The 14,535-nt window shown below is 33.3% G+C and overlaps 1 pseudogene; it reads right to left on the minus strand.

Annotated features, from left to right (window-relative positions):
* Window positions 1-5,508: 5,508 nt before the first annotated feature.
* On the minus strand, window positions 5,509-14,213 carry LOC111542185 (annotated as a pseudogene).
* Between the last annotated feature and the right edge of the window lie 322 nt (window positions 14,214-14,535).

Consider the following 14,535-nt stretch of genomic DNA (forward strand, 5'->3'; position numbering starts at 1 on the left):
GTAACTATATATTATAACTATATATATATTTCTAACAAATGACAAAATAAATAAGACTTCATTTTTATAGCCTATAGAACCATATATATATATATATATATGAGAGAGAATCATAAACCTAAGAATGTGTATGACCTATCTAAGCAATATGTAAAACACTTTAGAAAGACATTGAAATAGAATTGAACAAATATTCATGGATAGAAGTATTCAACACTGTTAATGTGTCAATTTCCTCTAAGTTAATTTACAAATTTAACATGATCTTTATAAAAATTACTGAGAAAAGTATAATGTGGGAGAGTTAGTCCTAACAGAATTATATATTACATTTTTAAAAGTTAAAATAGTGTAGTTTTACTGGAAGAAGAGATAAACCAATGAAACACAATAGGATGCCTACAAATAAATCCAAGTCATTTTAGAAATGTAATATATAAAATCAAGGCAAGCATTATAAGTAAGTAGAAAAGTTGGACTTTTTAATAAATGTGAGTTATTTAACTGGATAGCCATTTTAAAATGGCTACATGGAATCAACTCTAAAGCCATTTAATGTAGAAAAACAAAGAGGAGGTTCAGTTAGAAAAAGAAGCCCAACTAGACTGAATTAATCAAAAAATTTAATAAAACAGATTCATACAAGCTAAACACAGAAAAATAATAACTTTAAACTAAATTGAATATCAAAAAATTAAAATGGAAGATATTATTTTTAAGATGGTGAAAAATTTGTAACCTTTAAAGATTAAATTTAGTATTGACCAAGGATCAATATAAATATAGCTAGAATTTCTACTAACTGATGGAAAACTAATCGTAACAAGTGAAAAGCACATTCGTGGTTTGCCATTTTCTTGTATGAGAAAATAATATTGCTATAGTGATTCAACTAAATTTGAATATACTGTATAAATTTAAAACAATTCTAATCAAAGTTCACTCTTTTAAAAACAGCATTCATTTCTCTTTAAAGTTATATAGAAGGATAAATGCTGGCAAATAGAAAGAAATACGTGAAGAAATAGAATGATGAATGGTTAGTGTCCTTTTCAGCTATCAGAACACAGATCTGAAAAGCTAGTGACCTGTGGAACTGACTATACAATCCAGAAATAGATCCCCTAAAATAAGATTCTAATATATAGGAAATATAGTTGCTAATACATGGCAAAAGAATAGTTTATTTACAAATAAAATAATATGGGCTATCCATCTGAAATACAATAAAATTGGAGCAGCATTTAAACCAGTTACAAAATCAGTTCCAGAAACATCAAAACAGGAAATAAAAATCAGTGAGGCATACTCCACAGTAAGGAATGCTAATTGCACAAAATTCATAAAAGAATAATGAACATTTCACCATGTAGACATGAAAAGTCTTTGTGTGGCAAAACACACCATACGTAGTAAGTAAAAAGACTAGATATTTAAAAATGTGCAATGACAATATCAAATAAGTGTGCTATATTTATAATAAAAGTGATAATCTATAATCTATACATAGATATACAAACCAGTGCAAAGATGGGCAAATCACCAGAGGAACAACTGGTTAAGAAACATAAATAGATGCATAAAATCATTAGAATTTTAAAAGATGGAATTGAAATTAATAATGAGATATTTCTTTATATCTTCTAGCTTGGAAAAAAGAGTTTAAAATGAATGTAGTTAATAATGTAGGGGAAAATGCACTATCATATACCCTTAATAGAAACTACAATTTTATACTTCTTTATGAAAGTATTCTTGCAAAACTTTTTAAGAAAAACACAATGCTTATTTCTTTAACTCAAAAATCTCACTCATGGAAACCTATCCTTTAGAAATAAATGCCCCAGTTGAAATGGTTATGTATTCAAGAATTTTTGCCTATTATGGCAAAATAACTGAAATAAACTGGATGATTAGTGATGAGAAGTAATTAAATACATTGGATATTACATATCCACCATGGAATAATATATAACTATTAACAAGAATGAATTAGGACTCAACAAGTAAACAGACTGGGCATGGGGGCAGGTCAGATTTTGCAAAATCTTATAAAGAAAAGCAAAATGCAAAACCGTGTGTAAAGTATAACTCTGGTTTGAAAAGAACAATTATGACAAAACCTATTACAGTATAGATGTGTATAATAAGTCTATATCTACATCTTATCCATACAGTATGCACATGGGGGTAGATTAAGGAAGGATACCCACTAATTTATTAACCTATGTTATCTGAAAGAATTGAGAATGGGATTATGCAGGTGAATGGGGAAACTGTCAGATTAGTCATAATCTCATGCAGTAATTATGTGGTTAATACCAACATGTGCCCATTAAAAAATGAGAAATAATTTTCTCAAAAAATAAAAACAAGTGGCCAATAGGTATATAAAAAATGCTCAATATCATTAATCATTAGGGAAATGGAAATCAAAACCACAATGAGATATCATCTCACCCATTAAAATGGCTTTTATCAAAAAGACAAAAAATTACAAATGCTGGCAAGGATGTGAAGAAAAGGGAACTCTTATACCCTGTAGCGGGAATATAAATTAGTACAGCTATTATGAAAAACAACATGGAGATTTGTGAAAAAACTAAAAATAGGACTAATTTGTTGAGAGCTTTTATCATAAAGGTGCATTGAATTTTCTCAAGTGCTTTTTTTTTTTTTTTTAAGATCTATTGAGATAAACCTATGGCTTTTGTCCTTCATTCTGTTCATATGATGTCCGCATTTCTTGATTTGCATATGTTAAAACCATTTTTGCAGCCCTGGGATAAACAGCAGTTCACCATGATGTATTAAATTTTTGGTATGTTGTTAGACTTAGTTTCCTATTATTTCATTGAGGATTTTTGCATCTATGTTTGTCAGAAATATTGGCCTGTAGTTTGCTATTTTTGTTGTGTCCTTACCTGGTTTTGGTATCAGGATAATACTGGCAAGGTAAATAAGTTATGCAGAATTCCCTCCTACTCAATTTTCTGGAAGAGTTTAAGAAATATTGGTGTTAGTTCTTTAAATTTTTGGTAGGATTCAGCATTAAAGCTATTCAGTCCTGGGCTTTTCTCTGTTAATCTTTTATTACTGATTCAATCTTGTTACTCATTATTAGTCTGTTTATTTTTTGTTTCTTCCTAGTTCAATCCTGGTAGGTTATATGTTTCTAGGAGTTTTTCCATTTCCTCTAGGTTTTTGAATTTGTTAACATATGATTATTCATAATAGTTTCTAATAATCCTTTTTATTTCTGTATGATCAGTAATGATGTCTCTTTTTTAATTTCTAATTTTATTTATTTGAGTCTTCTCTCTTTTTTCTTTGCGGTTTTAATAGTAATTTGTCAATTTTGTTCACCTTTTCAAAAATTATTTTATTGATTCTTTGTACAATTTTATAGTCCCCACTTCACTTAGTTCTGCTCTAAGTCTTTATATTTCTTTTTATCTCGTAAACTTGGGATTGGATTATTCTTTCTTTTATTGTATCTTGAGGTACATTGTTAGATAATTTAATTGAAATCTTTCTAACTGTTAACATAGGCCAATATTGCTATAAAATTCCCTCAGCACTACGTTTCCTATATCTTATAGGTTTGGGTATATTGTGTTTCCTTTTCATTTTTTTCAAGAATTTTTTAAATTTCTTCTTCTTTTTTTTTTTTTTTTTTTTTGTTTTTTTTTGTTTTTGTTTTGAGGAGGAGTCTTGCTCCTTAGCCCTAGCTGGAGTGTGCAGTGGCACATGATCTCAGCTCACTGCAACCTCTGCCACCCAGATTGAAGTGATTCTCCTGCCTCAACCTCTGGAGTAGCTGTGATTACAGTTGCACACCACCATGCCCAATAAAATTTATTTCTGAATTTCTTCCTTGACCCATTGGTCATTCAGGAGCATATTGTTTAATTTCCAGGTATTTGTACAGTTCCTAAAATTGTCTAGTTATGATTTCTAGTTCTAGTCTATGTGGTCTGACAATATATTTGATGTAATTTCTATTTTAAAAAATTGTTGAGACTTTTTTCATGGCCTAATATATGATCTATCCTGGAGAATGTTCCATGTGCTTTCGAGAAGAAGGCGTATTCTGGAGCTGTTGAATGAAATATTGTGTTAATATATTTTAGGTCCATTTGGCCTAAAATGTAGATTAGGTCCAATAATTCTCTGTTTACATTGTCTGTCCAATGCTAAAAACAGGATGTTGTAGTCCACAACTAATATTGTGTTAGAGATGATTTCTCTCTTTAGCTTTAACAATACGTGCTTATACACCTGGGTGCTCTAGTTTTAAGTGCATATATATTTACCATTATTATATTATCTTGCTGACTTGACTTTTTTAATCTGTATAATGACATTCTTTGTCTCTTTTTGTACCTTTAGGTTTAAATTTTGTTATATCTAAGTATAGCTATTCTCAGATGCTTTTCATTTCCGTTTTTGTGGATTTTTTTTTTTTTTTTTTTTTTTTTTACATTTCTCCACTTTTAGTCGATGTGTGTCTTCACAGGCAGAAAGAAGTTCTGTGGGCAGCATGTAATTGGGTCTTTTTTTTTTTTTTTCCTTAATCCATTCAGCCAGTCAATAATTTTTAATTGTGAAATTTAAATTGTTTGCGTTCAAGTTTGTTATAGATAGGTAAAAACTTCTGTCATTTTGATATCTTTTCCTTTTTTTGGTTTTTAACATGTAATTCTTTTATTTTGTGAAGGTAACAAAATATACAGAACAAAACTTTCCCTGTTTAAAATTAACGTTTTATAAATCTGTATTATCACTTGCATATAAATACTATATAGCTGATCATTAATTAGGTGTATAAGTCCAACAATGTATTCTTCTGTTAAGCAACAACAAAAATTTTTTTTTTTTTTTTCAAATTTATCCGAGTGTCCTACCCCACTTACGCTGGTAGCCACTAAGATCTCTGCCAGCTGAGTGGAGTGACGGGAGGAAAGAATCATTGTGTGTGTTCAAGAATGCTTCAGACTCAATTTCCCAAAGTTTTAGCCCTAAAAGCACGTAAATATACAAAGATGGATCCTTCATATAAATTAAAAACAAAAAATCAATCAATTTGCGCTTATTTCAAATACAGAAAAAGTATGGCACAGGTGTAAGCCACGACATGGTTTCCTTTAATGATATTGAATCTTGTATCACACTGGCCAGCATGAAGTTTGTTACTCAGACTTTACAGGCATTTTCCTTAATTCAATCAGTCCTGCTCCCAGCACAACACAGGAGGTGATTGGAGAATAATAGCCAGAATCTGGCCTGCTTGGCACCATGATACAATCGGGGAAAACAAACCAGGACGCCTCCACTGCTTCTCAGACCAGGACGTTTCTCTTGGGTAACTGCTTTTAAAAGGAACTGAGATCTGATGAGGAGGTTCCTAGACTTGGAGCATTAAAGACACAAGCATGAGGAGGCTGGCTGTGAGGGCGGCAGCGCCCGCAGCAGAGCGTCTCTCTGCCCTCGGTCCTGGCCTGGCCATTACATGGCCTCGAACTGGTCGATGTACTGCTTGGTGTTGCCCTGCCGGATCTGCAGCAAGGTATTGTACTTGTCCTGACCTTGCCTCATGTTCTCATTGTGGATGCTCTCATTCTCATCTCGGGCCTGGGACAGCTCGCCGCTCAGCGTCAGCAGAGGCCGCTGCACACGCTCGTTCTCCGCTTCGGTGATGTGTTTCTCCTTGTTTCGGTCATCCCGGATGCCCTCGCTAGACAGCTCCGCTCTGTGTAGTCAGTGGGCTCCGAGCCCTCGTCCTGCAAGCTGTCTTGGAAATGGTAGCTCACCGTCTTCTATAGGAGGGGCGGTGGGGGCGGGGGTGCCGTCATCACCAGGTGCAGCTCCTCCTTGGACTTCACCAGGTCATCCTGGGCTTCTCTGGCTCTGTGCTGCCACTCTTCAACTTCATCCTCCTTATGCCCCCGTGCTCCTTGAGCCTCTGTGTCTCTTGCAGGAGTGCGATCTTCGTGGTGTACTCTGCAAGCTCCGCAGCCAGCTACTCCTGGCTCTTAACCTGATCCACCACTTGTCTCTCCAGCTCCTCCTTAGTTAATGGGTACAAATATATATTTAAATAGAAGACATAAGTTCTAATGTTTGATATCAGAGTATGGTGTCTATAGTTAATAATAATGCTTTGTTTATTTCAAAAGAGCTAGGAGAGAGAACTTGAAATGTTCTCAACACAGAAATGATAAACACTTGGGGTGATAGATAACCTAAATATCCTGACGATTATTACACATTCTATGCAATTAACAAAATATTTCATGTGCCCCATAAAATGTGGAAATACTATTCATTAATTTAAAAACATATATATGAAATACTAAGCATAGATCCAGATTTTTCTCAATTTCTTATATTGGTGTGGTTTCTCATAATCGCTTGTAGGGTGTTTTTTGTCACCTGGTTTTTCATTTCTTGATCAAAAATACTTACTACTTAGCATCTAGAAACAATCACATATATTTCTGAGCTATTTACTTTGAAATATTCTGGTATAACAGGCTGTTCCTTTTTTTATCTCAGTGTAGAAGCTCAATTACTAGTATCCATTGAAAAAAAATCTATATATTCGTTTTTTGAGCTAAAAATCTAAAACCTCTTTCATACAAGTAGTTATAGATTTGTGTAAGTATCTGCTATGGTTTGGACATTTGACTTTACAAGCCTCATGTTGAAATTTGATCCCTGGTATTGGGAGTGGGGCCTAGTAGGAGGTGTTTGGGTTATCAGAGTGGATGCCTCATGAATAGATTCATATATTTTCTGGGAGGTAGAGTGTTGAGTGAATTTTAGCTCAGCTAGTTCCTATGAGAGCTGGTTGTTTAAAAGAGTCTAGCACTTTTCTCCCCATCTCTCTGCTTTTCTCATGTGATCTCTGCACATGCTGGTTCCTCTTGGCTTTCCAGCATGAGTGAGAGAAGTCTGAAGCCCTCACTGGAAGCAGATGTTAGTGCCATTTTTCTTTTACAGCCTGCAGGACTGTGAGTCAAATAAATATATTTTCTTTATAAATTACCTATCCTCAAGTGTTCATTTACAACAACACAAATGGACCAAGACAGTACCACATACTTGCATTTTATAATTCCCACTTATAGCTATTTTTCTTGTTTTATCACATGGGAAAATTTTAATACTATACGGGTCTTAGAATTTGTAGATTAAAACTGTGAGGATATTCAGCTGAAATGCAAATAATTTTCATATTCATTCAGGCAATGTCAGTATAAATGGGCTTAAATATTACATTAAATGATTTCAGTGCCTTTTTGAGCATATTGGACATTTAGAAAACAAAAGACCAGACTCATTGTGTGAGCAACCATATTTCCCCAAATTCCAGGAAGTTAAAAAGAGAAAAAACAGTTTGTCCAGAGCTGTACTGCACTAATGTAAAGCAATATATTTAGCCAGATTCCTAATAAAGTAATGTGAATGACGTTATACTTAAACATTTTATAGGGAAAAGAAAAATACGAATTGCTATTTTAATACATAATGCTAGAATTCATCATAGGCAGGAAATCATTTTATAATTGGAAATAAATTTGTAAGTACTATTGAGTGTGAGCTTAATCTCTGATATACAGAGGATGATCAAAACACAAAGAGATAGCTAAATACTCTATATAAGTAATCAATAAAAATGTACAGGAGTAAGGAGAGAAGAGAGTAAAGAGGTGGATGGAGAATCATGGAGAGAGTTCACAGTAAATCCATAGAAAGAACCTGCCACTTTGGAAACAGTTAACCAGTAAAAAATTTCAAATGATGACAAAATCAAAGGGCATATTTAAAGAGCCTTTAATATACGTCACATTTTATATCCCAGGATCACAACTGTTAGCTATGTGACATCTGCTGTAACTGTGTGCTTTAGTTTTTTGTGTGAAGATATGTGTGTGAGATGGGACTGAAAAGTTTGAAGTTAATAATTCCTGGCATCCTCACAGAATGGTGTTTGAAATTTCCCAACTAAATTTGTGAAGGGAGGGACCACCTTTGTATGAGAACTCCAATCAATTTTTATCAGCATAAAATAGAATTCCTTCATTTTCAACTTTAAAAATGGGATTCACATAAAATTTAGGAAAATTTTAATACTTCAGGGCATATTTGAAACAGTCTTTACATTTTACATATTTTAATTCATATTATTTCTCAATATTGAATTTAACATTCTTAATCAATTTGATATCCCAAATATTTAAAAATATGCCATATTTTCTATGTGCATTAGAAATAATTTGAAAATTTGCAAGGAGATTTTAATAAGGTATATTACATGATAATAAACAATAAACTTAGGGATGTATTCACAGTAATGTTCTAATTGTCTAAGTAGCCTCAAATTCACCCTGAAACAAAAAGAAACTACAGGATGTATCTGAGTAACCAAAAGAGATTTTATGAAGCCCATGCCTTGAAATCTCATGTCCTTTCCTCATTGAAGGGCCCTCAAGACACTTCTCAAGGACTATTAACTTTAATTGTGTACACATCTAATAAACTTGATTATTGGCATTACCTTCCCAGAGCAGATATAACCACTTTAAAGGAAACTGTAAAGAGCAGGCTCAAAAGCTTGGAAACCATAGCTGGCTGGATCCATTTAGTATAAAGCATTTAGTATAAAGCACTGTATCTCCTCCATTCACCTGCACCTCTGCTTCAAAGTCTCATAGGGCAGAACTACTTTCTTAAAATGTCACTAATTCAGCTGGGCATGGTGACTCATGCCTGTAATCCCAGCACTTTGGGAAGCCGAGGCAGGTGGGTCATCTGAGGTCAGGAGTTTGAGACCAGCATGGCCAACAGGGTGAAACCCCGCCGCTACAAAAAAGACAACAATTAGCTGGTCATGGTGGCCAGCACCTTTAATCCCAGCTAGTTGGGAGACTGAGGGAGGAGAATCGCTTGAACCCAGGAAGTGGAGATTGCAGTGAGCCAAGATCGCGCCATTGCATTTCAAGCCTAGGCAACAAGGCAAGGTTCCATCTCAAAATAAATAAATACAAATTTTTAAAAAGTAATGAATTCAATTATTTAAATCCTCTGTGGAGATCGCAGCCAATAAAATATAAGGAAATAATGGCTGTGACACTGTAATTTTCCATGTTACTTCTCCAAATAGATTTATGCAATTTATTCTTCCAGTCCCAGCTACTTAATAGAATTTAAGTTCTTAAGAGATGAAAGAATGGTTGGTTCTGAATTAAAAATAAAAGTTCTATACTTTTTTTTTTTTTTTTCTTTTTTTAAGAGATGGGTCTTTGTCTGTTGTCCAGGCTGGAGTGCAGTGACATGATTATAACGATTATAGCTCACTGCAGCCTGGAACTCCTGGGCTCAAGAGATCCTCCCGTTCAGCTGTTTGACTTAGTTTATACATAGATGTTAGGTTGAGAAAGAAGAAAAGTGGGTTTACAGTAGAGAACTTTTGGTTGAGTATTTGTTATTTTTTGACTTCTTGCTTAATGTAACAATGAATTTTTCCCATGATCATAGGTTATAATTAGACTTAACTGGTTTTTCCATCCTTTTCTGAATGTTATAATAAAACAAATCTATCTGGAAACATGTTGAAACTATTTTACTTTGAATACATGTTAGAAACTCTATATCTTTTTCATATTATTTTTTATATCTATCTTAATTTTCCTGAACTCCAGTCCAATGGATGGCAATTTCCACTTGAATCTCCAATGTCATAGTAATCTTAACATTTCCAAATTTTAACTGACCAATCTGTCCAACTCACCCCCTTCTTCCAGTGACTCCTGATATTTTTCCCAGTCTCTGTCAACATTTTCCAGTTTATCTAAAATTTTGGAGCCACTGTCACTCATCCCAGGCTTCCTCGGTGTCTTCCCCTATATCTAATCTGTTATTATAGTCTTTAGTAATTTCTTAGGAAAACTTAAACAATTGTTTTTGTCCCACTGCCTTCATTGTAGTTTTGGCTGCTCACAATTGGAAGGTTTTTATTGAATCAACCCCATACTGGCTTACTCAGACTGCAACTAGGCATCTCTCCTGGCCTCTGCTGCCATTTTATTTTGTAAGCACTTCTTAAATAAAGTGAGATCTCCTCAAAAGCTTCCAATGTTCTAAGTCACCTATGTGGCCTTTTGTGTTCTCCATAGTCGAGTCATACCTTAACATAGCATCTTATTTTACCTCTCTCTTATAAAATGTGAAAACTCACTGCAGCTTTTTCAGTTTTACACAGGTTCCTTCTGTCCTCTGAGCTGCCATTCTCCTTGAATTGTATCTGTTGGAACCACAGTTCTAATACACTTTTTTCAAGGCTTGGCTCGCAGCTAAAGCCTTCTACATCATTCTCTGGCCATTGTACCAGATTACTCATCCTTTCCTACTTTGAACTTCTGTAGAACCACCTGCTTTATCACATACGTCACATTTTCTTTGAAAGGCCTTATTTTTATACAAACTTCTTGAGGCAGGGACATGCCTTATATGAATATGACAACAATACCAATCATATAACACTTATTGAGCTCTTATTATATTTGTTCTAAGAATATATATTATCTATTTCTGTCTTACAAAACTCAGTAAGATGTTATAATTATTATCATTTCATAGATGAAGAGATGAGACACAAAGAGGTCTAGTAGTGTTTACAAGGTATTACAAACATTGAGTGGCAGAAGCTACATTTAAATACAAGGTAGTTGACTTCTTTGCTTCTGCTCTGAACTATGACCTTAGTTTACGTTCTTATCTCCCATGTGCACAACACAGATCTCAACAAAAAAGACATGTTCCTCAAAATATTTTTATAAAATGAATCAAAATCCAGAAAAAAATCAATAGTCAGTATTCTTTACATGTCTTTTATATTATTTAAACTGCCTCTCACGATGAAACACGTTAAAATATCTGGGATTTGCCACTAATGTTGCTTCTTCACATCCTTACTTTTCCTTCAGCTACATGAATAATTTTTCAATAGCCCAAACAATTTTCTTACTGCACATTTAATGAAACCTGTAAAGCTAAAACATTCTGAGTGCTCAGCAGTGACAGTGTCAGCAAGCAATTAATCTCCAACAGTTTACCTACCATGTTATGACCACTAGAGCTCAGTTCAGCTTCTCACATGACTCTACTTCCTAATTATCTCCGGGAAAAGAAAGTCTGTCAGCCAAAAACAAAGCGTCAAGAAAATAGTAAGAAAAACTGATGGAGATAGAAACAAAGTTTTCATCCATAAAAAAAGGATGCGCATATTTTCCATAGAGAAAAACAATTCCGATCTTGGAACTTTTTTGATTGGTTACTTTTCAGCTTGCCTCAATTTCACCCTCTACAAAATTGGTTTCACAGTATTTGTGCATTAGAGAAGGATATTGTAGGACTTAATTAAAGCTTATAAAACATAGAGAGAACCTTTCTGTAATTACCTTGCCACTCACCCTTGTCATTTATCTTTCCTCAAGGGAGCCATATCTTTTATCTGTTGTAATATAGAAGAAAACCACAGAACATCAGGTGATGCCATTGTGGAAAAGGATTTTATGCAGCTGTAAATAAGTAGCAACATAAGGCAATACTTGGCAAGATAAAATTCCAGCATATATAAGCTGCAAAAATAAAGCACCAGACTTTATCACTGTGTCAGCTTCTACTCTTAGCCCACTAGAGTCTATTCTCAAGCGAACACTGTCAGAGTGATCCTTTAAAAATATAAGACAAATAATCTCATTCTTCTCAAACTCCTCATAGCTTCTCATCTTTGCGAGAATAAAAGCCAAGGAATTTACAAGAAGTCACCTACAAGAATTTTCATTCTTTGGCCCTCTCTTTTTCCTCTAACCTCACATCCTATTCCCTCCCAAATCATACTGGCTTCCTTGCCAGGCATGTGCCTGTCTCATGGATTCTGTCTGGGTCATTTTCTAAATCTCAAATGCTCTTTAGCCAGATCTCTGCATGATTCATTTATTTTATCTCTCCTTCAGATTTTCACACAAATGGCACTTTGTTAGTGAGATCTTGTTTGAGCATCCTATTAACAATAGTACCCTGACCTCTGCCCTCTTTAATGTTCTTCCCTGCTAGAATTTTTCCATAATCTTTATCATCATATGACAGGCTATAGATTTAAATTGTTTGTTTATTGCCTGTTTCTCCTTACTAGTTTGTATGCTCCATGTGCATAGGAATATTGAGTTGTTTTATTTACAGATTTATTCTCAGTACCTGGAAAACTGCTGTCACAAGGTTGTTTTACTGAGGTAAACATTTATTGAATAAATAAATGAGCTGAAAAAATTTCAAATCTGAAAATGAAAATGAGGCAATATGAAACATAGTCAAGCAACAATTTTCTACAAGAGTAAAAATGTCCAGGTGTATTTACAGATAAAATTTTTCATTTTACATGTATTATTTGTTGCTATATTAAAAGTCATATGATTAGTTAGGCTATTAAATAATTTAATATTTATTCATAATATTTGGATATGTAGCATTTTCTCCAAATTATGGGAAATAGTACAAAAAATGGTAGTTTCATATCCCATAAAGTGGCCAAAAAATAACATTCTAAAAGCTAGACTATCCTGCATTGAACGATTGCTTTTGTATCCCTATTCGCCGGATGTTTTAATTCATGCCTCAAAGAAACATGGTGCATGCGGGATATAGATAGAGAGAAGCTACATAGGCACAGAATAAAAATAGAAATATATAGACTTTTAAATATCACGGTAAAGGGAAGATTTTAGTTGAAATAAATCTTAATTTGATCTAACAGGTGTTCATGCCAATAAATGGAATGTAAATACATGTTGCATGATAATCAATTAGCAATGATAAGCTTAATTTTATTCTTTATTATTCAAAAGATAACTAGGAGATTCCTTTTAGGTCTAGGTACCACAATAAAAAAAATAAGCAGGTGGTAAAGGAAAAAGTGGCTAGTCTCTGGCAGAAGTTCAAATCATGTCATATGAAGTTGACAAAAAAAAAAAAAAAAAAAAACAGAAGAGGAAGAAGAAGAAGAAGAAGAAGGTGGTAAGTAGGTGGAAACAAAATCCTATTAAATATATGTATATATTAAAAAGAAGATAAACTAAACTTTTTTTGCTTGCCCCCAGAGCAATACACAAGGACTAGACAAAGAATAATATCAATGCAAAGAAGAATTTGGTGAGAGAATTTTCCATTCTCAAGTGGTGTGCCTGGGAGGTAATATAATTTGTACCAATATATTGGCTCACATAAAAAGTGACTAAGTACAAGATTAGAGAAATTTAAACAGGAATTCAAGTATTAGAACAATGGATAATAATTTTGCCTTGTCAGGTAATTATTTTAAAAATCTTTAAATACAACTCTACATCACATTATTAATAATTAAGAGTTGAATCCAGAGAGGGAACACTTTGCCACATGCAGATTTCAGAGTTGCCGTCTAAGAAAAACTTAACAATTTTAATATGAATTTTATTTATTTAGAAGGTTATACCATTTAGGAATATTTATCAAGTTTTACAAAACATACCCTTTAATTTCATTTCTGAAAATGTATCATAAATTATTGTATACTGCAGCAATGCTTCTAATAGTAAAATGCTGCAAACCATTTACACTTCTAAAAATAGTGGATTGGTTAAATAATTTATGTTATATTCAAATATTTTACCAACATATATACCTATTTAAATAATGCTATAGGAGAAAAATTAATGGTAAAGAAGCATGTACAGGGTATATATACATTGTAATAAAATTTCAAGGATATAAAACTTGTTTGGATAGTATAATTAATTACTATAAAAATTAGCTTATTCATTAATTTATTGACTGAGTACTATAATGTCGCCCATAACATGAGTCACATCTCATCACACATACACACACACATACACACACATACACACACACATACACACACACATACACACACGTACACACACATACACACACACACATACACACACATACACACACACATACTCATACACACACATACACACACATACACACACATGCACACACACACATACTCACACAGATGAGTGGCTTATCTAATTTTTAAAATTATGTTTGTTTTAAAATAAATGTATGATACCTTTATCATACATGAAATGAGAAATAAGTGAAATGAGAAATAAGCCCCTTGTAATTACCTTTACACATTCCATTGTTGACCAAACCATATTGATTCTACCTTCAAAATATTTCTAGAATTACTATTCCTCTCCACTAAATATTTCAAAAGACTCCTAATGGTTTCTTTTCAGATTCATTGCCCTCAAGGATATCAACACAACTATTTATAAAGTGCAATTTGGTGAAATTCACAAAGATACATGATAAAGAAGAAAAAATAGGAGAAGATGGACTTCCGTATTTTGAAGATAGGACTCAAATAATTTCCTAGATCATGCATTGATCGATAGTGTTTTTCTTTTTCTTTCTTTTTTTTTTTTTTCTTCTTTTTTTTGAGAGGGAGTCTCGCTCTGT

The sequence above is a fragment of the Piliocolobus tephrosceles genome, chromosome 2 (assembly GCF_002776525.5).
Source record: "Piliocolobus tephrosceles isolate RC106 chromosome 2, ASM277652v3, whole genome shotgun sequence".
Taxonomy (NCBI): Eukaryota; Metazoa; Chordata; class Mammalia; order Primates; family Cercopithecidae; genus Piliocolobus; species Piliocolobus tephrosceles.